This window comes from Macaca fascicularis, chromosome 17 (assembly GCF_037993035.2).
Source record: "Macaca fascicularis isolate 582-1 chromosome 17, T2T-MFA8v1.1".
Classification (NCBI taxonomy): domain Eukaryota; kingdom Metazoa; phylum Chordata; class Mammalia; order Primates; family Cercopithecidae; genus Macaca; species Macaca fascicularis.
Window position 1 is genome coordinate 97,452,051 of NC_088391.1, and position 23,934 is coordinate 97,475,984.

The 23,934-nt window shown below is 38.2% G+C and overlaps 1 long non-coding RNA gene across 11 annotated transcripts in view; it reads left to right on the forward strand.

Moving 5' to 3' along the window:
• Window positions 1–23,934, forward strand: part of LOC102118671 (uncharacterized) — a 135,803-nt gene that overhangs the window by 23,361 nt on the left and 88,508 nt on the right. For 7 of the 11 annotated variants that reach the window (XR_012426502.1, XR_012426496.1, XR_012426503.1 and 4 more), the window contains exon 2: window positions 19,771–19,830. The exons of 1 other annotated variant lie outside the window; for it this stretch is intronic. This is a non-coding gene — a long non-coding RNA (uncharacterized lncRNA). Of the gene's footprint in view, window positions 1–11,083; window positions 11,241–15,509; window positions 15,594–19,770; window positions 19,831–23,934 lie in introns of those variants that run through there. 3 more of the 11 variants (XR_010582666.2, XR_012426498.1, XR_012426497.1) reach the window with 3 other exon arrangements.

Below are 23,934 nucleotides of genomic sequence, written 5' to 3' on the forward strand. Positions count from 1 at the left end.
AATAATTTATTTTGGAGTTCTGAAGCTGCACTGCCCAACGGAAATATAATATGAGCCCCATGTGAGCCCCAGTCATTGTATTTTTAAAAAGTAGAAATGAAACTAGTGAGATGATGGTAAAAATATGTTTTATTTAGCCCAGTACATCCAAACTGTCACCATTTCAACATACAATTAATGTGAAAAATTGTTAATGGGTATTTTACACGTTTTTATGTATGTTCTCAAAATAGGTGTTCTTACAACACATCTCAACCCTTATATTTAATTCTTATTGGAGATAATTGGTCTATGTTTAGACTTTATAAAACTAACTGTTGCTAGCTATATTCACTTGCTCAAGTTGTTTCAAACATTTCAAGTTTTCCAATAACTGGATGAAGGATCATCAGTTTTTAAATTTAAATTTAAGTTAATGAAAATTAAATAAAACTTGAAATTCAGTTTCTCATTCACAGCGGTTCACACATTCTCACCAGTGACCCACTTGAGCACTCTAACTGGACAGCTCAGGTCTGGAGGGCAACCTGCATAGGTCGCTGCCATGCATTGGCGACGTGCCTGGTTGACATTGGGCAGACGATAAGTGTTTGCTGGATTAGATTCAGTGAAGCAGCTAAGACCTTCAGAGGTTAAGTGACAGGCTCAGCGTCCCCCAAATAATAAAAAGTTATGAGGATAAACTAGAACCCAGGCCTCTTGCCAACTCATCACATCTTAGAATAGTGTTTAGTGCCTGAGTTTCAGAAAATAAATTTCAAAAATTTGGATCACAGGGGATTTTCTGAAAATGTTTCCCAATCTACTTAAGTATATTAGTTTGGAAAGAGAAAGAGAGAGAAAGAGAAAGACAGAGAAGCGGAAGAGTTCAGATAGCAAGGGGTGCCTCCATTTATTGTTAAAAGCTTGGAAATGCGGTAGTCATAGACTAAAGGAGCGATGTGCTTTACTCGGCCTCATTTACCCACAGAATATTATGATGGCTTTGGAAAATATCTAACTCAAGAGTCTGGATGAATTTTCTTTTTCAAAAATAAAAGTCTGCATAAGTTTGCAAGAGTGTGTGATAGTTGTTCAGGCTCAGAGCTAGAGCGGAGGCAAATGACCCTGGGCAAGGTGTGGGGGTTTGTGCAGCTGCCTTCAAGAGGGGTGGTTGGAATCCAGCTTGTTGGCCTCCTTGGGGAGCAAGTAGGACCCGTCCTTGGTTATAGAGCTTTAAGAGCTAGAGGAAGTCACATTTGGGTTGGAAGTCTTTTCTGGGGAAGGATATGATTAGACTAATGAAATAATGGAATTAAAAGGTTTGTCTTTCCTACAGTGAAAAAGTTGATTATCTTCAACTTAAAAGGTGTTGCTCTCCTTGTTTATTTTCTGGAGGGAGAGGAAAAGAACAATGGAGTAAGTACGATATTATTGGCTAAAAATAAAATCTTTTTGGTTTAACATTTTCTCAGTTTGATTAAAACATTAAGTTTTCATCACAATTGAAATGAAAACAATTAGTGGCAAGACACTCCATTTTAAGCAAGTTTGACCTGTTTGAAATGAACCTTGTATAAAGCCAGTCAAACTTTTAAAAAAAGGACTGTAGGTTTGCAGGGTCACGTTTATTTATTTAGCTTTGGGAATTTTGCAATTAGAAAGAAAACATCACCGTTTCATAGACAGATACCTCTTTAAACAAACCCAAGACAAATGACAACTACCACTGGGGTCATGTAGTCACTCTGTCCCTCCGGGGTATGTGCCCCTAGGAGGCCATATGATGGGCCCGTTCAGAGGGACCCACCTGCTGTTGAATCACGTTTTCTCCAAACTTTACCATTTTCCAAGCTTCACTGACACACTTAAGTTCAGCTTTCTAAGATAGTATTTTGATAAGGCAGATGGGAATGAGTTTTGAAGACAGTCTAATATAGACTAAAGAAAAGCAGTATAATTTTCAGCATTATGGAGCCCTTAGCTGATTGAAGTTGAGTGTTTCATTTGGGAGCAGGGTGGCATACCCCCAAATTGTGTAAGTCATCTTGACCACTGATGTGTTAAAGTCTACTCTAATCGTCCCCAAATGACTGACTGTGAGAGCAGGAGGTACTTTTAATGAAAATTTGACACATATTGGGAGGCTGACATGAGTAATTTTTGTTAGTAGCCATAATCTTCATAAGTTTATGAAGGCTCTCTAAAAGAAAAATGATGTTTATTTGGCAATAGGTCACAGCAGTGGGAATACATGTTTCATAGTAAACTGGGTCTTCAGAGAGGTAAGGGAACACAAAAGAGTGGAAAGGAAAATTGAAGAGTGTTACATGATTGTTTTGAATTTATTGTCCTTGGTTACATGTATCAATAATAAGGGTAGTGCCAGTCCAAGATTGCACAGGCAGTGGCTGGGCTTATGTCCTCAAAGAATAAGTTTTTGTGTCAGGTTGTGGTGGCTTACGTGTAAGATTACAGTTGTTTTGCAGAGTCTTTGATAATAGTTTTGTTATTGGGCATGCAAGCATGAGAACCTTCTCTTTCATAGCCTTCTCTGGCTCTATTTGTCTTTTTTTTTTTTTTTTTTTTTTCAATTTAACACAAGGAACTCTATTTTGGTTCTGACAACTTTCACAGCTGCCTCAGCATGCTTCTTTATCCTCCCCCATTAAACAAGCACACATTTCTTCAGCCTTTTAAATGAGTATTTTGATTTTTACCATGAGCTAAAAATAACTGAATGGCATGCACTTAAAATAAATGGTTGTCTCTTTAGTATAATTAAAGAGATCAGTGTCATCCAAAATCCTCATTTATTTCAAGGAAACCTAGACAAAATCATCTACTTAAGTGAGGTAGAGCCTATAAATTGAATTAATTTGCTAATATGGTTTTAGAATGATAAAAATTCTAAATTTAAAATTGACAGGAAAATCATCCTTGATAATGCTTACCAAAGTAAAACTGTTTTACAGAGGAACTTTTACAATTATGCATGCTTGAATTTTTAGTAGAAATACGCCTAACTGCAATTATGGTCTATATGTATTGAGATAAATGTGCATTTTTGCCATGTAGGATTTGCTTCTCTTATATCTGAATTGTGTGTGGTTTTGATGAATTTTCCATTCTGCCCCAGCCTGACTCCTCAGATGAGGCCAGGGGCCAGAGTAGCAGGCCAGCTGCTGGATTCCCCTTCAGCCCATGTGGATATGTTTTGAGAGAGCCAGCCCCCAGGGTTGGGCAGAAGGCTTCAGGTTTTGTGAGCCAGAATGCACCTTATAAACATACAGAGATAAAATGATCCCATCTCTGTTATTACAGTGTGTGTTCTCAATACTATTTTTTTAAATGTTGTATTTATGAGGGACAGAGAGTAAGAAAGGCTGCACGAAAAAGAAATCTAAAATAAGACATTGTCTTCTATACCATTTTGAGCACGCAAATTCTCACTGCATTTCTTTTTATTTGGAAGCACGAAATTTTGCTTGATGATGGATAGACATAAGCACTTCATAACTTAGAAAATTAGGACGCTTTGGAATCTTTATTGAAGCAAATATAATCTTGTGTTTCATGAGACAATGGGTATAAAATTATGCTTTATACACAAAATAGACATGGATACAATAACACATCCTTTAACCAAACTCTTCAAAGAACAAAGTGTTCCACATAAATGAATTTTCTTAATAATGAAAGGTTTTCTCTTTGAAATAAAATTATCTGAGAAAAAATGTTTCAATTCATTTCTTTATTTTTTTTAGATATCAATTTACGAAGATAAATGCACTTCTCAGCTGCTTAAGCAGAATTGCTCAACATTTTTAAACTTTACCTTGAGGAGATCGGAATATTTATAGAAAACTATAATGCTTTTAGTACAGTGTATCTTAGATGCACATAAGAACAAACGTGGAGATTGTCAAAAATACGTATTTTTGGGATCCATCAGAAACTCTTACTCGGTAGAGTTGGGTGAGTTTCAAAACTGTTCATCTGTAACCAGCTTTCTACCTCATTATCTTCCAAGTGGTCATCAGAGTCACACTTTAAGAAACCTTGACTTTCCGATATTATTTCAAAAATGACAATAACAATAACCCAATCTCTCATTGTGAGGCACTGTTCTCCATCCTTCTGTAAATTAGTTTATTCAACACTTCACAGCGGTAGGTACTCTTTTTTCTTTTCTTTCTTTCTTTTTTTTTTTCACACAGAGTTCGCTCTTGTTGCCCAGGCTGGAGTACAATGACATGATCTTGGCTCACCTCAACCTCCGCCTCCCAGGTTCAAGCAATTCTCCTGCATCAGCCTCCCTAGTAGCTGGGATTACAGGCATGTGCCACCAAGCCCGGCTAATTTTGTATTTTTAGTAGAGACGGTGTTTCTCCATCTTGGTCAGGCTGGTCTCGAACTCCTGGCCTCAGGTGATCCGCCTGCCTGTGCCTCCCAAAGTGCTGAGATTACAGGCGTGCACCACCGCGCCCGGCCAGTAGGTACTCATTTCACTCCCCGTTTTCTGATTTGAAACTCGGAGCCAGAATGATTTCAATGTCTCATCTGGGTCACCTGGTCACTACGTGGTGAGTTGGACTGAGTTCAAATGCAGCCTGCCTGACTCTATGGCTTAACCATACTGTTACACTGCACAACTTAGATGTGCAGAGATAAACATTTCTCAACGTTTTATAGATTTGTTGCTTCCATTCTCTGTGTCAGATTCTCCGAGTGTGTGTTAAGGGTCATGTTTTCTAATGGAGTGTGTGGTATCAGTTAGGCAAGATGGATTCACCTGGGGCTGAGGGTTGGAAGAACTCCAGCTGCTAGGAAACTCACTCGCCCTCCTTTTACTTCCTCAGCTATTGATCCCAATCAATTATTAATCAGGAAACCCAATCACCATCTGCGAAAGAAGGGGCTCCATAACATAAGCAACTAGACTTTCAGTGGCATTTAAAAATCATTCTATTTAATGAGTCATTTTTCTAAGCATGATACTAACATAGGATCATTGTGGAAAATCTGGAAAAACTGGAAAATATCATAGAAAATATAATTTGCAAACTGGTCAGAGAGAACATGATTGACATCGAAATCTGTTTAAAATAGTTTCTATATATTTAAACATAAACATGCAAATACAGATTTGCGTGTTTATACATAAATATGTGGGCATTATTTATACATTTAATGGTATAATCTATATTACATTGTTTTACATCATGGGGATCATACTGTATATAACACTTTGCATTATTTATTCTTTCACTTAGTACTATTCTGTGGACATTTTCTTAGGATATGAAACATATTTGAAAATGTTTTTCATTAAAATTGCAGGCATAATTTTCAATCATGGCCATATTTTAAATTTGCATAAGTTGGAACCTATTTTTGAATTTATCTTGTTTCCTTTTTTTAGCTATTATAAATTGTTAAATAGTGCAGGGAGAAATATCTTTGTGTATAAATTTATGTCCACAGTTTGAATTATATTTTAAAATAGAGCTCTGGAAAGGAAGTTACTTTGTTAAAGAGGACAACTTTCCTTAAGGAGGTAAATAATTATTTCTTACATTACATTTCAGAACTGCTATGCAACTTCTATGTCCATCACTAGTATAAGAAAGAGCTGACTTACACACACTGAATATTCTCATAAAATTAAATATTTGCTTATTTAAATAATATGTTTTTTGAAGTTCTTTGATTACTTCTGTAGTTAGTATTTTTTCCTTTATATCACTTAACAATTAGTTTTTCCTTTTGCATGACTTGTCTGTACTTGTTGTTCTGTCTTATCATTTTAAATTATATAAGAGTTTTTTATATGTAAGTTTTAACCATGATTTCTATAAACTTTCTAAAGGTTGTTTTTCTAGGATTGAGAGAACCAGCTTCAGGCTGTTGAATTTATGATAGCATTTCTTGGTGTTAAGAAGGATTCTGACTTACTTCTGGGCTCTTGGTTTTGTTAGAAACAGTTGATGCTGGTAAAAAAATGACTTCCATAAATGCATGCTACATTTCTTGTTTAAGTAATGAATGTAAGTTGGATTGATGCTTTGTTAAAACAGTTGCTTTTTTAAGAAAGCAACTTTTTCAAGGATATAAGATAAATTGGGTTTTTAACTTTATTTTAATTGTGTATTTCAGCCTCTTGTCTATTATGTGTCAAAAACAGAATCCCAATATTTGATATGGAATATCAAGTTCAGAGAGATATGGCCAGGATGTCTTCAAGTATCCATCTACAGTGTTTTTATTTTTTTATTACATCAATTTTCTTGTTTTCCAAATAGTAACACATTTTTCTGACAACTGAAATATATGTTTTAATGGCATGATTGGTCAGGTGCAGTGGCTCACTCCTGTAATTCCGGCACTTTGGGAGGCTGAGGTGGGTGGATCATTTGAGGTCAGGAGTTCAAGACCAGTCTGGTCAACATGGTGAAATCCTGTCTCTACTAGAAATACAAAAATTAGCCAGGCGGTAGTGGTGCGCACCTGTAATCCCGGCTATTTGGGAAGCTGAGGCAGGAGAATCACTTGAGCCTGGGAGGTGGTGGTTGCTGTGAGCCGAGGTTGCACTACTGCACTCTAGTCTGGGTAACAGAGTGAGACCCTGTCTCAAAAAAAAAATAAATAAATAAAAGTATGATTTAATCTTTTATGAAGCATCTTACAGAATTATTTTTAAATAAGTATAGAAGAAATAAGAAATATTCCCAGGTTCAAAGTTGCCATGAAATAATTAAGAACAGTGGTTGGTTTAGACTGACTTTCAGAGAATTAAAATAATATACCATGAAACCCTACAGTTAACTTTGTAATTAAAAATGCATTTCTTTATTCAGAAAATGATTATTTTATTTTAGAAAGAGAAGAAGCTGACTAGCCAAATTCCGAAGAATCTAATGAAATTTTCACTGATTCTAATTTTACAAATGTATCTAAAAACCTTATATGACTGGTTCTTCTACTTGAAAATATAAAAACGCAAAATAAAGGAAACGTATTTTTTAAAAATGTGAGGTAACATCAAGATTATTTTATCTGATTTTATTTATTGATGGGGACTTGCTCTGTTGCCTAGGCTGGAGTGTAATCGTATGATCATGGCTCACTGCAGCCTCGAACTCCTGGGCTCAGGCAATTCTCCCGCCTCAGCCTCCCAAGTAGCAGAGACTATAGACACGATCTACTGTGCCTGGTTATTTTAAAAATATTTAAATTAGAAACAGATAAAAAAAAAAGCAAATAAAACAACTTTTTATGAAGTAAATTAATTCTTGATCTTAAAAACCACATGCAACATAATGAAAAATGCAGAGATTTGAATAAGTCCACTTCTGGCACTCACTGTCCTAAGTCGATAAACCTGGTGTCCAAGTAAGTAACCACGAGCCCTGAGCACCTGGTTAATTTCGTCAAGGTAGCACGTGGCTGTTCATCGTCTGAAATCACACCTCCTTTATTCAGACGTCTCCTGTTAGCTACATCCAGTTCTTTCTCAATCTTTATCAAATCCTCACCAATGTATGACCTTGACAGGATTTTGTGGGTAACTGGGAGCATGTGGTCGGCCACCCTTTCCTCTCCCAAACTACAGAGGCAGAGAGTGGCGCTGCAGCATCCAAATGCAAAATGCAAAATCCTTGCACATTGACAGGGCTGCTCTCCATGTATATTCATTACTCACACTCAATTAGAGACCCAGAGGAGGCGGAAAAGCGGGCCTTACCTTGTCAATCTCAGAAGAAAACGTCTTGTGAATGTTCCATCATGTTTCATTAGGTCGATTCAGCCAAGGGCAGGCCCATTTTCTCTTTCCCACCCAGCCCTCCCTCTGACACCATGCCTGTCATCACCAGCTGCCACTGTTCCAAGGAAGAAATTTTTGGTGGGAAAAGGGGGTATAGAAAGACTCAAGGTAACAATAATTTTTAGCTTGCAAATCTAAAGATGTTCTTCCCCCAACAGAGCTGTGTACAAACCCCACATGTGTGTACTGGACAAAGCAATATTGTCTTCACTCTTCATTGCTGGTGTTCACACACCTTGGCACAGGCTTGGCACATGTCTGGGATGTGGCGTTTCACTCGGGATCTATGGCATTTGTAGCAACTCATGTGGCTCAACTATTCCTGTCTCTCCCCTTCATGGCATGGGCATCTGGTTGTGCCACCATCTTTCTCACCTGCCCTGGATGGATGAAGCTTGCGGGAAGAGGTTGTTTGTGAGCAGCATCCTCGGTGCTGTGCTGTGGGCAAAACCCTAGAGTTAACTGGGGCAGGAGGCAGGAGAAAGGGGCACTGAAGGGAGAGCTTTTAGGGCAGGCAGAACACAGGAGGAATCAGTTCTAGTATTCAATGCTACAATAGGAAGACTACGGTTATCAATAACTTAGGGTAGGTTTCAAAATAGCTAGAAGAGAAGAATTGTAATGTCTCCAACACAAAGAATTGTCAATGTTTGAGGTAAGGGATAGACCAAGCACCCTGAATTGATGATTATACATTGCACACATGTATCAAAATATCACTCATACCCCAAAAGTATATAATTATTATATATGAGGCTGGGGGCAGCGGCTCACGCCTGTAATCCAGCACCTTGGGAGGCTGAAGCGGGGAATCGCCTGAGGTCAGGAGTTCGAGGCTAGCTGGCCAACATGGTGAAACCCCGTCTCTACTAAAAATACAAGAATTAGCTGGGCATGTTGGCACAAGCCTGCAATCCCAGCTACTCCGGAGGCTGAGGCAGGAGAATTGCTTGAACCCGGGAGGCAGAGGTTGCAGTGAGCCAAGATTGTGCAATCGCACTCCAACCTGGGCTACAAGAGCGAAACTCCATCTCAAAAAAAAAAAAAAAAAAAAAAAATTATTATATATGAATAAAAAACAAAGGAAATGGAAAAAACTGTGATGATGGTTGCCCAACTCTGAAAACACGAACAACCATTAAACTGTACACTTTAAATGGGTGAACTGTAAGATATGTGAATTATATCCCAACAAAGCTGTTTTTAAAAAATAAGAAAGGAAACAGGAGGGAAAGAAGAAAAAGAGAAAGGAGAGAGGAGAGAAAAACCTGCTCTTCATTTGATGGTGGACGTCGGGGTGGGGACAAATACAAAGTGCATCTCAGGGTGGGCTGCTTGTTTGAAAATCTGGTAAAAATGGGTGTCTCCGCTCTCTGCTTCTTCCCCACTCCCTTCAGTGAACTCCTGGGCCATGCCACTCTCCAGCAAGTGCTCTCCCAGCTGCAGAAAACAATCTCCTATCCCTGCCTTCTTCTTTCTTTCTTTTTTTTTTTTTCAACTTGGCTTACCTTCCTGTCAACTACCCTATTTTTAAAAAAGTCAATTAACTGATCAACGAATTACTCAGCAATTATGTTTTGCTTTTTGTCTTCCTGTAGCATGTTCCTGCCCTGATCCTATATGGTAGTAGCTCCTGATTGTGGGAATGGGCCATTGCCTCTCCACCTCCCCGGGAGGATCTGCTGGGGGCAGAGGGTGGTGTCTGGAGTTGGGGAACATAGATTGATGTCAAGGCTATGCATAGCCCATTGTTTAAACTGGCTTTTAGTCGTGATATGTAATTTATTTTGATATATTAAACAACATTTTAAAATGCATGAGATTTTTACATTTGTAAAAAGGGGACAGGGGTTTAAAATAAATGAATAGTACTGAAGTATGGAATTGGAGCAAGGCAAACAAAAAGTACAGGGAACAAAAACCTGGAGAAATTCTGGTGAAACCGGGAACTTTACCTGCAACAACTGTAACCACTTCATTGTTTTCTGTGCACAGTGATGCCCAAGAATCAAGGCTAGTTATTCAACTTCATGTAAATAGCATTCCACTTGCTAGTGTTTATAATGTACTGAGCAATACTAAACATGGAAAATCTTTGTGTCATGATTGTATTCATTCTACAAAAAGGGCTTTATCTCTCCACATTGCACACTATCCTTATAATAATCTTTAGAGAATATTAAAATTGTGTCAGATTGTCTTTTTTATGTTAAAATTTAAAACGTATTATTGAAGAAAAATGATAATTAAAAATACATTTAGGATTCAAGATCTAGAAATATTTTTAAAAACTACTCTCAGTAATTTAACAGAGTTTGTAAGGCAGAGTTGACTCTGTTGAATTCTTAGGTTTTGCAAAGTGAAGACAAGATTCGTTAACCTTCCCATGAAAATAGAAGCATGCGTTACATCACCAGTTCCAGTCTGCTCCCGGCTGAAGGTCAGCTCCACATGTATGCTGCCCCAGCTTCTCTCCAGAACACCCATCATATGCCAAGACTTTGATGTACATACTTTCAAAAAGAGAAGTGCATGCTTGGTTGGAGGGAAGTGGATGACAGTGGCTGGGCAGCCAGAATTGGAGCCAAGACAGGCCAGGTTGACAAAGGACAACTGACATGCACTGGGAATAAACAAGGTAGCCTGGGTCAGAGTTGCCATCTGCTGCACAGCTGCAGATGCAAAATGCACATGCATGACACCTGTGTCATCTTCCTGCACCCTTGGCAGGTGAATGAGACCAGCCCTGGGCCAGCGTATTAGTCCGTTTTTGTGCTGCTGATAAAGACATATCTGAGACTAGGAAGAAAAAGAGGTTTAATTGGATTTACAGTTCCATGTGGCTGGGGAGGCCTCGGAATCATGGCAGGAGGTGAAAGGCACTTCTTACATGGTGGCGGCAAAAGAAAATGAGGAAGATTCAAAAGCGGAAACTCATGATAAACCCATCAGATCTCGTGAGACTTATTCACTACCATGAAAACATTATGGGGGAACCGCCCCCCTTCAAATTATCTCCTGCCAGGTCCCTCCCACAACACATGGGAATTATGGGAGCACAATTCAAGATGAGATTTGGGCGGGAATACAGCCAAACCACATCAGCCAGTGTCAGGGCAGAGGGCACACAGAGGCTGCCCTGACCTGTGCTCTGATTCTGTGGGTGGTTTTGCACCACAATGACAGGCTGTTTTGTCAGTATGCAAAAGAAACAGAGGGGAAAGGGACTGCTTAATATACAGATTTGTTATTTAATTGCTTGTTAAAATGTAATAGGTCAAATCACCACTTCCAAGACAACAATGAGATTCAAATGAAAATCGAATCAATCCAGATCCATTGAGGCCAATAATGTACCTGGTTACTGGGAGTAATGAAAAGATGATGGAGATATTGATTCTGCCTTCAAGAAGCTTACAGTTTAGTGGCAGAGGTAAGACCTAAATACATAAAAATCTTAACGAAAATAACACTAAATGCTTAGTGACATTTTAAAAGTATGTTGAGACAGTCCCTGATTTAGGAACATCTAGAAGATTTCCAATGTGCATAAACCCTTCATCTTACTGTAGAAACAATTATCTATCCCAGAAATTCTTGGAGAGCTGAAGGTGCCCCATGGAGGCCCCCCCAACCCCCTTGACAAAATCCTGGGGTCCTGGAAGAAGCTTTTGGAGTCACTTAGGGAAGGAAGTTTTCGCTTCTGTTGGGGACAGTGTGTTTCCAGTATCCCAAATTGAAACTCAGAGAACATGTTCATACAGAAACAACATAAAAATAGGTGGCCAGGTCAATAATAGGTGACAGTGTCAGATTGTAATTAAATCATAATTTGTGCTAAATAGATATTTGCAGGAGTAGAACAACATTTTTGATGCTAATTTTATTTAAAAATGTGTTCAGAGTACCATCTACCTGGTTTCTTTACAAACACACTTTCCAGAAATCAGCCAATGCGTGAGCCAGGGCTGACCGTAAAAGAGATGTCATAGGGAGTCCTTGATTAGTTGCCAAATTAATAGCACTGATGTAAGTTGTTATTGCGGCTCAGAAGCAAAAATATCTCTCCCGGCCGGGCGCGGTGGCTCAAGCCTGTAATCCCAGCACTTTGGGAGGCCGAGACGGGCAGATCACGAGGTCAGCAGATCGAGACCATCCTGGCTAACCCGGTGAAACCCCGTCTCTACTAAAAAATACAAAAACTAGCCGGGCAAGGTGGCGGGCGCCTGTAGTCCCAGCTACTCGGGAGGCTGAGGCAGGAGAATGGCGTAAACCCGGGAGGCGGAGCTTGCAGTGAGCTGAGATCCGGCCCCTGCATTCCAGCCTGGGCGACAGAGCAAGACTCCGTCTCATAAAAAAAAAAAAAAAAAAAAAAAAAAAAAAAAAATCTCTCCCACACCTAGGATGGTTAGGAAGAAGCAGGCTCTGAGATCTGGGGGATGAAGGATCTAAGGTACTGGACCTTCTCTGTTCCTTTAGAACAGGTAGAGTGCTTCCAGCCCTCCAGAACCAAGAGGAAAAGGGATTTGCAAAAGTCCCTTTGAAAGGGAGGGGTTTCCCTTTCAGGCAGGGTCCTTTTCATTCCACCCAACTTTTTCCTTTAAAAATGCATCCAAAGAAGAGCAAAACTCAAACAACAACGATTAAGGACCAATATCTAATTCAGGAGGCGAGGGACCCAGAAACAGAATTTGTATTGAAAATTAATATGTTTCCCATAAGCCAGTTGAGACCTGTATTTCCTAACACTGATTATATTAAATATTAATTAACTAGAATAATTATTAGCTTCAACTGTTTGGGCCAGGTCCTCTCTGGTTTGTAAATTACTAACTGGCTATGAATCATAGATTAAGGGACTGCCTCACTTCTTTTCAGCATCTTTCCTGGATACCTAAGGGCCTAAGAGTTAACAGGGGACCCCTCTGCCTGCCCACCCATGCAATGATCCCCATCCAGGGCAGAACAGACACCCTCAGTTGCTAATCTAGGGGTCACCTCCTCCCCAGGAGCCCTGAGTCCTCTGTAAGGAAAGGCAGGTTTACTCATCTCATCTATTAGGAAGACAAGAGAGCACTTTCCGGAAGATACCAGCGGCCTGGCACTTCACTCTCACATCACAGCGCTCTGTCGGAAGGATTTTTTTCCTGAAAAGGTGTTTCTTATCTTGTTTTCCTTTGAAACCTCTTCAAAGGGGAGCTCTGACCCAGGCAGGTGGTGGAGATGTGAGATAAGTCCTGTTTCATGGTGCGGAGTTCTGAGTCGTGAGAGAGTGCGGGCTCAGTGCGGCCTGAGCTGGATTCCAAGCTAGCGACTTTGTGGGCACAGTCTGTTCTCTAAAAATAATAAAAATAAAAAGAGAGCCCGGTCAGTGTCACCACTTTGAATCTCTTCTGGATTTTTGAGGTGTAATTCCTCATCAGCAGCTCTGAGGCACCTTTTTTGTTCTTCAACCAGGGCTGGCTCTTTGAAATTTGTTGACTGTGTTTTGATTTCAAAACTTTATCTCAAAAGCTGTGTCTATGGTGTCCATGCACAAAGTTTTGTGAATAGTTATTATTGTGTGTCAGTATTAGTAAATAGGGTGTTATCATGGGAATGGTAACTCTCATGTGTTTTGCTAATTTAAAGTTTATGTATATTGGAAATAGATCTTGAAAGAAGTATTTTTAGAGAATAAAATCCTAACGTATTGTCAGCATTGACTTATTTAGCTATATTGTATAGCACAGCTAAGGGACAGTGACAAAAAGTAGGTTGATTGACTATCTGTGATAGATTGCATTTGCAGGTTATAGCACAAATTATCCCTACTCTGCTACATCTTGGAAATGCAGTTTCTTCAGTAAATATGGAATGCTTCTTTAAGGTCGAATCTATTCTTCATTTTCTTTCTTTTTTTTTAAACACAATAATCAGGGCTTTTTTTCAGCTTTTACCGCAGAAAAGTTTTTCTGCAAGAAAAGTATTTCTAGAAGATGGCCAACTTTATTCCTATTAGCAGCTAACATTAGGAAAGAAATGCAAATGTGATTGCATCTTGTTACTTGGTAACTGGAAGTACGCACATTTGGGCAGGGAAAACGTATTTGACAAAAGGATCCGTTTTGGCAGCTCCCCTCCCCCTGCCTGGCCTGCTGCGTGTACTCGTGTGTCACATTCAGTCTTGTTTTGAGTTGAAGGATCTGTGGAAAAGTGTGTGCGGCTGATTCCCAGTTGGGAAAAGCTCATATTGCAGAGCCCTGGGATGGTATTTCTTACAGTGTGGTCCATGGGAAGCTGGTTCGGGCCAGGCAGCAGCTCTAATGAGCTCGGCCTTCTCTGGTGCCATAGCTGGGAGTTCTCTAAGATAGACAGGCATGATTGCTTACACTTTCTTCTCATGAAAAAAAAAATTAGAAAGAGAACCCCTGGGCTTTTCTGGACGTGATGATTAGTAAACCAACAAAGTCTAATTCTCACTGCAATTTTAGTGTTTTTTGTATGGCTTAGAGAATTTGGCAACATCTCCGTAAGGGGGACTAATTGGAAGCAAGGCAATATTAAATTGGTCCACACAGAGCCTCACAGCAACCTTACCCTAGGAAGTCTCTTGCTTGAGTAGAATTTGGAAGTACTGGTTATTTTGTTTTTTTGTTTTTTTGCTGCTTTTGCAGTATTAAAATGAGGCAAGACAAGCAGGTGAACACATCTGAGAGTTCTGGGTCAGGCATGCCACCATCGTATAGGCAGTGAAAACCTGTCACAGTAAAAATGTGGATTGAACAGGAACTAATCCAGAAACGAATTAGTAGGCCTCATGTGTTTTTACAAGGTGTTTCAAATTGATTGGTTAATCCTCATGGCATCTGGAGTGAGGAACTACAGAGAGAAGCCCCACAGAGGCTTCAACTAAACTGGGATTAGAACTCAGCCAGAGTAATTAGTCCACTAAAGCAAAGAAAGCAGAGAGGGAATTTCTTATATTGTACTTGGTTGATAGATTTCAAGTGATGCTTCATATGGGGGAAAATAAATTTTGAGGATTTTAAACCCAGCTAAGGTACAACTTTGAGACTACATTTTGAACAAGGTAAGCAGAGTGGCCTCTGAGTCTTCATGATGTGATTCACGTGGAAACATTCCCCACTTCTTTATATTTATCTGGCTTCTAACATCGTTTAAGGATGAACTCAAATGGTATCTCATTCGTGAAGTCTTTTCTGCTTATAAAAGTAGTTATGACTTGCTGCTAAGTATTTTAGTTCTTATCTTTAGAGCAACTCTGAATACTTTAAAGATAAAAAGAGCTGAGATTAAGAAAAATAAATTGCTAGTGAATGTCAGTTAGAATTCAAACTAACGAATGTTGAGTTATGCACGTCTTGTGAAGAACCAGTTTCCTCCTACCCTATAGGTAATTAATCTACCCTTTGCTTTCATCTTGATCATTATTTAAATATTTTTATATTACTCTTGCAATTTGTTAATGTTGCAGTTCTTTGAAAGCAGAAACTAAAGTTATATTTCCAATGAAAACTTCCTAGTAGTTGGCACAATGTACAAAAGATGACTTCACTATTTTTTTTTTAAGAAAGAGGGCTCATATGCTAGCGCCAACACTTACTCTTACCACAGCTGATATGGCCCATGTGTGGTAGGAAATGTAGAAACTGTTTTTATGCTCGGTCCTGTTCTGAGCATTCCCAATATGCTTTTTATAAGATCTTCACTCCAGACCTGAGAAGAATTCTTGAGAAGCTGCAACACTTTGTATGGAGAGACTAGCACGGAAAAAGTTTATTAAGTAAGTAAAAGACTGAATGCAAAGATAATCCTTACACAGAGAGCCTACACTTTCTTACAATAGAGGAAAATGTTTTCTGTCTGGCCAGTCAGGTTGCATCTATGAGAGTACAGTTTCTACTGCTTGTAGAGAAATTTCTGGATAAATACGCTTTCATAGCAATACTAATCTCCACTGCTTGAAGAGAAAATACCATTTGGGGGAACTGGTGGAATGGCAGTGCTCTGCTAAGATTTCTATTATTCTCAAGAATGTGTTGATGATCATCTTCCTTATCTTTAAACAGTTACTATGTTTACCTCCAAGTGAATTTCCTTTCTCCGTAGAGATGCTATTTTGGTAGCGATCCTCTTTTCCTGTACAAATGTCAAAATCTGCTTAGTAAGGAAACAGCAATGAAGTGCTTCACTTGAAAACTACAGATGATCTTGAAGAACGCAGTTCACGATACAACCAAAGTCAACATAAAGTTGAATCTCCCAGAGCGGAGGTTACGAAAAGCTGTTACAAATCATCCAGCATTCAGTGTGTGGGGCAGAGAGGGAGAGATAAGCAGAGAAGAATGGCTACATTATGATGCCTGGTGTATGAAGTAGAGAGGAAAGGACTCGACATCTGGCAGTACAACACAGTTTTGCAGCACAGAGAGCTCAGTTTATTTCACTAACATCTAGGCTACATTTGGAAAATGCAGTAAAGAGAGAAATATGTCCAGATATTCCACGACTCCATTATCCTTCACATATCCTATATCATGCATGGACAAAAGAATGATGGAGATGATTTACCACTTAGATCCCTAAAATTCATAAATGCATAGAATATCAGAGTTGAAAAAGATTTTAGAAATTCTTTAGGTCAGGTTATTCTTAAAGGAGGATTATCAAATCTTGCCTCCTGCATAAGAATCCCCCAAGATCCTTGGGTTGTGACTTAATTCTGATACAAGGTGAACTAAATAGCATTGGTTCTGACTAATGGACTCATTCATTTATTCACCCATTCATCCAACAAAAAAGTGTTGAATGACCCCAGTGTGTCCGTTTCTGTGCCACTGGTTTCCAGGGAGGTAATGAGGAAGAAGTCAAGGGCTGCACCTTTGGAGAATGCAGGGGCTAGGACAGGAATCTCACACATAAACATTTAATTCTGCTACACATAATGTTGTGAAAAAGTGAGTGTTTATAAAATGCTATAGAAATGCAGAGAAGGAGATCATTTTTTCTGCTTGGCACAGTTGGGGAAAATCTTTCAGAAGTGGCATTGAAATCAGGACTTTGAAGATGAATGGATGCTCGTCATTTGGAGAGAAAAGAGAAAAAAAGAATGATATTCTAGACAAGAGGAAGAGGCAAAAACACATGATAAGTTAACAAAACAGTAAATAACTTGATACTACTTGAAGGCAGGTGGGAAGGTAGAAATGATATTTGCTGTGTAACTTAAGGCCTTGTCCGTCATACCTGTGGCAGTTATTTTAGTGTGTATGAACACTACATATCCCATTTCTTCTTTTCAGTCTTGAGCAGGAAGCGGTACTCATTTCCAGAATCATGAGGTATGTTATGTAAACATCCATGGCAGCCTTCACAAGAAACCTTATCTTCTTTGATTTAGGTAAACAGGAACCAAATGCTGACACATTGTCAAAAACAAAAACAGCTGTCAATAATCACACTCTACACACCCACAGCATTTTTGACATTTAAAAAAGATTTAAAAATAAAAACGGCTCCATTTCCTAAATAGATACTCTTGACACTGAAGTGTGTTACATTCCCTATCTTTTCTTTATAACCCAGTTTGAAATCATATCTATAGCTCATGTTTGCACTTCAATTTTCACAGATCCTATGATGAGAGTCCAGTTGTTCCATTTGACATTGAACTTTAGAGTTTAAGTTGATGGTAAAAATCACAAAACAAGGGGAAAAATTATTTAGCCAAATGCAGACAGCCTGGTTTAAAGCTGAGGGAATTTTAACTGTTCAACCTTAAGAGAGTTTTGAAAAACATGATGGCTTTAAGGACAAGTAGCAAATTTAAAAGCAGAATAAAACCCCATAAAATTTCTTTAAGACATACTAGTACACTTGGGAGCCATTTGCATCTTATTTTTATGTTTGCGTTTTCTCTTTGAAAATATACTTGGCAAAATGCCTGCAGAATAATACCTAGGAAGAATAATTAAAGCCATTTCTGTCAGCCTTTCCTTAATGTAACCAAGCCATCCATTTCTATTAGACTCAATTCTCTCGCTCTAGGACTTTTGCAAAGGTCAAGGCTCTGCTCAGTAGCACTTTTTATTTAAATAAAGTCACGAGTTTATCTCTATGTTGTTTCTCCCAACTCTCAAAAGCCTCAGTGATTCCCAACTTCTTATAGCACTGAATCTTCAGATTTTTCAGCCAGAATTAAAACTTCACATTTCTAAGATGATTACATGTCTTCACCAACAACTGCATGTGCCAATTTGTTTTCCTTCTTTTAAATACCATTTTAGAGAAGCACCATAAAAGCGGCCAAAGAGGTCAGGCGTGGTGGCTCAAGCCTGTAATCCCAGCACTTTGGAAGGCTGGGGTGGGCGGATCACCTGAGGTCAGGAGTTCAAGTCCAGCCTGGCCAACATGGCAAAACCCTGACTCTACTAAAAATACAAAAATTAGCCAAGCGTGGTGGTGGGCACCTGTAATCTCAGCTACTAGGGAGCCTGAGGTAGGAGAATCACTTGAACCTGGGAGGCGGAGGTTGTAGTGAGCCGAGATTGTGCCATTGCACCCCAGCCTGGGCGACAAGAACAAAACTCTGTCTCAAAAAAAAGAAAGAAAAGAAAAAAAGAGTGGCTAAAGAAATAGGATGGCCTGTGGAAGTAAAAACTTAAGAGCTTAAGAGGCATGTTGGCATTGCACTACCCACACAAGCCCAAACCAGTGACTAAAATATGTCACACAAAGGCATAGTTGTCATGCATGAAAAATCTATAGAATTATCTCAATCTTCAGTTTGCTTTCTTCAAATAGAGCCTTCACATCAGAAAATATGACGTTTTGTCTTACACTGGTTATACTGTTTATTCTTTAGTCCCTCTTTTTAATTTTCTTGTGAAAACAAGTTTACATACCTTCACATCCATTCCTAAGGCATGACCACCATCCACTTCCTAAACCCACGGAATGCAATGTACTTGTAGCTTTCTGTAGCATTGTGTTTAATAAATGCTTATTAACTCACTAAAGAAAGAAAAAGGAGCCTCTGATCTTTGTATGAATTTCCAATCTCTCCAGTTTTTTAATAAGAATAGAGCATTTCTCTCAGTCCATTTGTTTACATTCTATGGTCGCCAAGGGCTGATGCCTTCTTGTTTAACTTTGACAACTAACAAATACTAGGCACAACCAGAATACAAATTATTTTACTGTTATTAGTGAACAACACTCACTGTGCTTAACCGAAGCTCAGAGTTGTTCTTAGGTAGCTCTAAGTGAACTTTAAGCAAGTATTTATAACCACTTACAATAAACTAGGAAACATTCTTAAGTAAAAGCCTTTCTTCCCCACAAATATATCTTCATTTGCTCTTTGGGTTTTTACAGAAATATGACTGTTTCAGTTCTGGTAATGGTACTTTTCAATCAGGTCAGACCTTATTTGAAAACAAATATTTTTTAAAAGGAGGATTTGCCAAACCAGAGTAATCAGTGCCTCCCTTTGGAAATCTCATTTTGGAAAAGTTTAATAGTTAAAACCTACTTATGGTGTCACAATTTTAAAAATTTGATGCCAAAGTATGCATTTAAAACAAAAAAGGTTAGAAAGTATTAAAAGTGAGACAATCTGACAAGTAGACATGAACAGTGACATATTGGAAGGATTATTCCAAAACAGATCACCAATGAACTGCTACTGCTGCCTCTTTGAAACTCTGTCGCTATCCCTGAGAAGAAGAGGAACTCTCACCTGGCAAAGTGGGGGTGTGTGGAAGGACGGTTTCCTGGGCAGTCCTCTGCTCTCACCATTTTGTCACCATGATGCTTTCTCAACTATCTGTTATTCATCATAACTCCTTTTATTTTGTCTTTACGGTTGTTTGATTTTATTTTTCTCATTTACCTTTTGATATTATTCTTTTCTAAAAGTATTATCTTTCATTCATTTAAAATGATTTTCATTTTCTTAGATTGACTTGATGAGACCTTCATATTGAAGATAAAAACAAGGAAACTTTGAGTTATCATAGGTGAGTTTCTCACATTATTCTCACAGGCACCTTTTCTCCATCTTTTTCTACCATTATTACTTCTGTCTACTTATTTTCTCTAGGATCCATTTTTTAAAAGTTGATCCATGGGTAAGCAATTCCATGATTCTGCTAGTACAAGCTTTGCCTAGAATTCTTATTTCATTTCTCTAATGTCACCTAGCAATGCGTATGATGCTAGAATCATATTAATGAAGACTGAAGAGTTGAGAAAGAAAATTGTTCATCAGATTAGCTTGACTTTCCTGGAACACAACAAGCAACTCAAATGCAGCAGATAGAAACTCACAAGTAGAAAACTTTCAGGCACCATGTACTTTCTTACAGAGAAGTTAAAACCTGAAGAAATGTTCACCTGGGAGTATTTTTACTAACATTATCCCAAGCACTGGTCCTGGGGCTTGGTCCACGGGCCTCTGAAACCTTTCAGCTGATTTCAAGTCACCATGAACACAGACATGGAGGACCAGTTTCATTAATTATTGGTGTCCTGCTGTTTGGGGGTGGAATGGAAATTTTAACCCCTGACAATCACATGACTACTTCTTTGTATCTGTTAAATTATATAACTGATTATAAAGTATGGCTACATTTGGAAGCAAAAGTGACGATTTTTTTCACTGAGTGTGGGGGGGAACTCACATAACCTGAAAGAAAGGAAGTAAAGTTAGATAATATATAAGGGACTATGTCTCGCTTCTCTAGTGAATTCACTGATATAATAACCTACCTGTAAGTAGCTGTGGCCAATGAATATTAGAAAAGTGGAAGGCTTCCCAGGACTGCTGAAACTAAGCTCCCAAGCTAGAGTTGGTGTAAATTGGTTTCTTTGTTTGTTTAATTTTGTTTAGAAAAGTTGTACTAAAATTGGAATAGTGAAAGCATTGCTACTTATTAATTGCTCCCAATCTGAATATACTTTAGTCTTAATTCCTTATTCTAATGTTTAACAGATAAATGAACAATAAGAATTTCACTTTGCAGTTTTCAAGCTTTCACAACCAAGAAAAATGTATGTACAACATAAATAATTATACAAAAAAGACTACTTGAGTAAGTTATCAGTGTGACCAAGTTCACATTATTGTAACTGGATCACCGTATGACCAGTTCGTTTTTCAAAATAGCCTCCACATACATCCAACACAGAAATGAAATTAGAGGGATAATCATCTGTTTTGTGACACAATAAAATCTGGTTGTAATGGAAGTAGTTTACTTAAATAAAATGTTTCCATTACAGTTCCGTGTAAACATTCAAGCCATATCTGTGTCTGAATTATTCATTGATAGAGCATCATCCATGCTCCCCTAGATTAATGGGAGCACATTCTCAGTGGTCCAACTCAGTGACCAAAACATAATTTTAACAAGGTAGGAGAATGTAGGAATTAGACAGTTTGCAGCTGTCAAAACATTCCTGGCCTTATTCAAGGGACCTTGAACTTTTATAAGCACACCTTTAATTTCGAGAAAGATTGAAAAAAATCCCTTGTAGTTTTGTGTATTTGAATTTTTTTTTTTACTTCTTGTTTTTAGTTCTAGGGTATATGAGCAGGATGTACAGGTTTGTTACATAGGTAAACGTGTGCCCTGGTGTTTTGCTACACATATCAACCCATTACCTAGGTATGAAGCCCAGCATGCATTAAATCGCCAAAATCAATTGCAACAAAAGCAAAAATTGAAAAGTGGGATCTATTTGAATGTTGAATTTTGAAATAGAGTCTCTCCCAAGCACAGCAAATGTTTTTTAAGTATTTTTGTCATGTAAGGAAAAGAAATTTTTCTTTAATCATCATATTCTATAAAGTCAGCAAAAGGTCACTGCATAAGGATATCAGATTATTTAAGGCCAAGGTGTAAAAAAATTAAAAATACACTGGTGAGGGGAAAAATCAAAAAGGTAATTAATATGGTAAATAAAATATTTCCCTGGTAAAAGTAGCTAGTGAACAGGCAGACACCAAATCTCATACTTCCCCCAAGTGTGATTAATGTAACTCTGAAAGAATATGTCTTAAGCATCCCCTAAGAGGACACTTTTCTAAGGATGAGTGACTGAAGGTGTGTGCGTGTGCCTCTTGGTGTTTGCTGTCCATCTGGTGGTCTCTGTTTGGAAGATGTTGATGTTGATGCCGCTTTCTCAGTGCCCTCCTCATCCACCAGTAGAGGCGCCCTGGGCTTCTGGGAACTTGGTTTCCCTCCTCTCCTACCTAAGTCTGGGTGTACAGGGTAGAACTAAGTCATTTACTCTGATGAGATTGCACTGTTCTAGTGTAAAGTGGAACGTAATGAAAAGGATAGGCTTTTTTATTCCAAGTTCTATCCCTTGTAGTATAAAGAATAAGAGTTGAAAAGTGAAAGGTAGGTTATTGTAAAGTTTTGCTTTTTTTTCTCCTCATGAAGAATATTTAAGCCCTTTAGACTTGGTAATTTCAAGATGTCTGCAGCCCTGGAGTTTACTAAGAAGTCACTCATTCATGCTTTTTTGAAATCTTTTCAAAAACCTAAAGGAATTTGCAGCTTTTAATTGAGGGTAACCAGGGTTACAGTAAAAAAATAAATAAATAAATAAAAAATCAACTGACAATTAAAAACAAATAATTTACTAATTATTTATTTTTTACTTATACTTGTCAATTTTCCCAAAAAGTTTGAGGCATATTAAATGTTAAAGCATACCTAAAGTGAAGTAATTAAAATACAAAGAGACCACAGTTACATTAAAATAATGAAGAAAGAGTGAGTTGTATCTTAATAATGCTCAGGCACAAATTTAACTTTAAGCCTCTGGAAATATGTTTTTTTAAAAAAAGGATTAGATTGGATTAGATTAGATTTGGTCCTTGGTGTCAGATGAAAAGAAAAAAGGACAAAGCAAAGTAGTGAAACCTATTTTTAATTGACTTAATTCTACAAAGTATGCGTCATACATGGATCGTAACAAAAATATATTCTGCTGGGTCATTTCAACCATGGTTTTGCAGAATTTCCTACTTAAATCAAAGGCTATTATTAGTCATCATCAGAACATCATGTTTCCCTCCATCTAAGTAGTTATTATAATAGTAATGTGTGTGTGATTATTATCTGTGTTTTGAACTAAGGGAATGTAAGTGTTATAAGAGTAGAAACCAAATCTGCTTTTGCTCAACTTTATATTTCAGGGGCAGGGCTGGCATAGGGAAGCACTTACTAAAAATTTGTTAAGTGAGTGAAAATTATTCTAATGAATGTCTTTCATACCATCCCCTCAGATCCCAGGACACTACATTAAATTTCAACCTGTGTGATAAATTTTATGAAAAAAAGTGAAAATAATGTAATCTAATTGCTTGGTTTTGGGATGATATGATTATTAAGTAATAAGGCTTGGAAAATCTAGAAGAATGTGTGAGTCAAATGCGCCTTAGATTGTCCCTTCAAGTATTGGATGGTAAGTTCTGGCAAGAGCTGGCCCACAGGAATTTGCAGTTAAATTTTCTAAAAACCAAATGCATCCACTGCTCAGTCATTAAAGGAAACCGTACACCAACATTAAGTGGAACATTCTTCTGTAATCTTTCTGCGTACATTCTTCTGTAAAAATTCAGAGGTTTGGGTTGTGTTATGGCCTAGGTGGAGAGCTTCATCCTTTTCCCTTGAAGACAGTGGTGCGAAGAGATGAGAAGGGGACTTGGGGCCAGCCAAGCTTGAGTTGAAGTCCCAGTCCTGCCTCCTGATATTACTATGACATTGGGAAAGTATTCTTTGCTTAAGTTGCAAGTTGATGCATTGTGAAGTGTGGCAGTGACACCTGCTACTTCTCAGAATTATGGAGGTAAAGTGACAATGAGTGAAAAATGTTCAACACAGAGTAGGGTAATACGTAGATGTACATTTTTAATGGATGCCTTCCTCAGGCCATCTGCTCAATGGAGGTGAATAATGCCATTCAGCTTCACCAAAAGTACACCTAATTCCCTGGAGGGAATTCTGTAACTGAGGTGACTTTTGAGATCAATAACATGGTTAGTGATAGTTTTCCAGAAGTTTCCATAATATGCCTAGATCTCAATCACTAGTCATTGAATTAAGAGT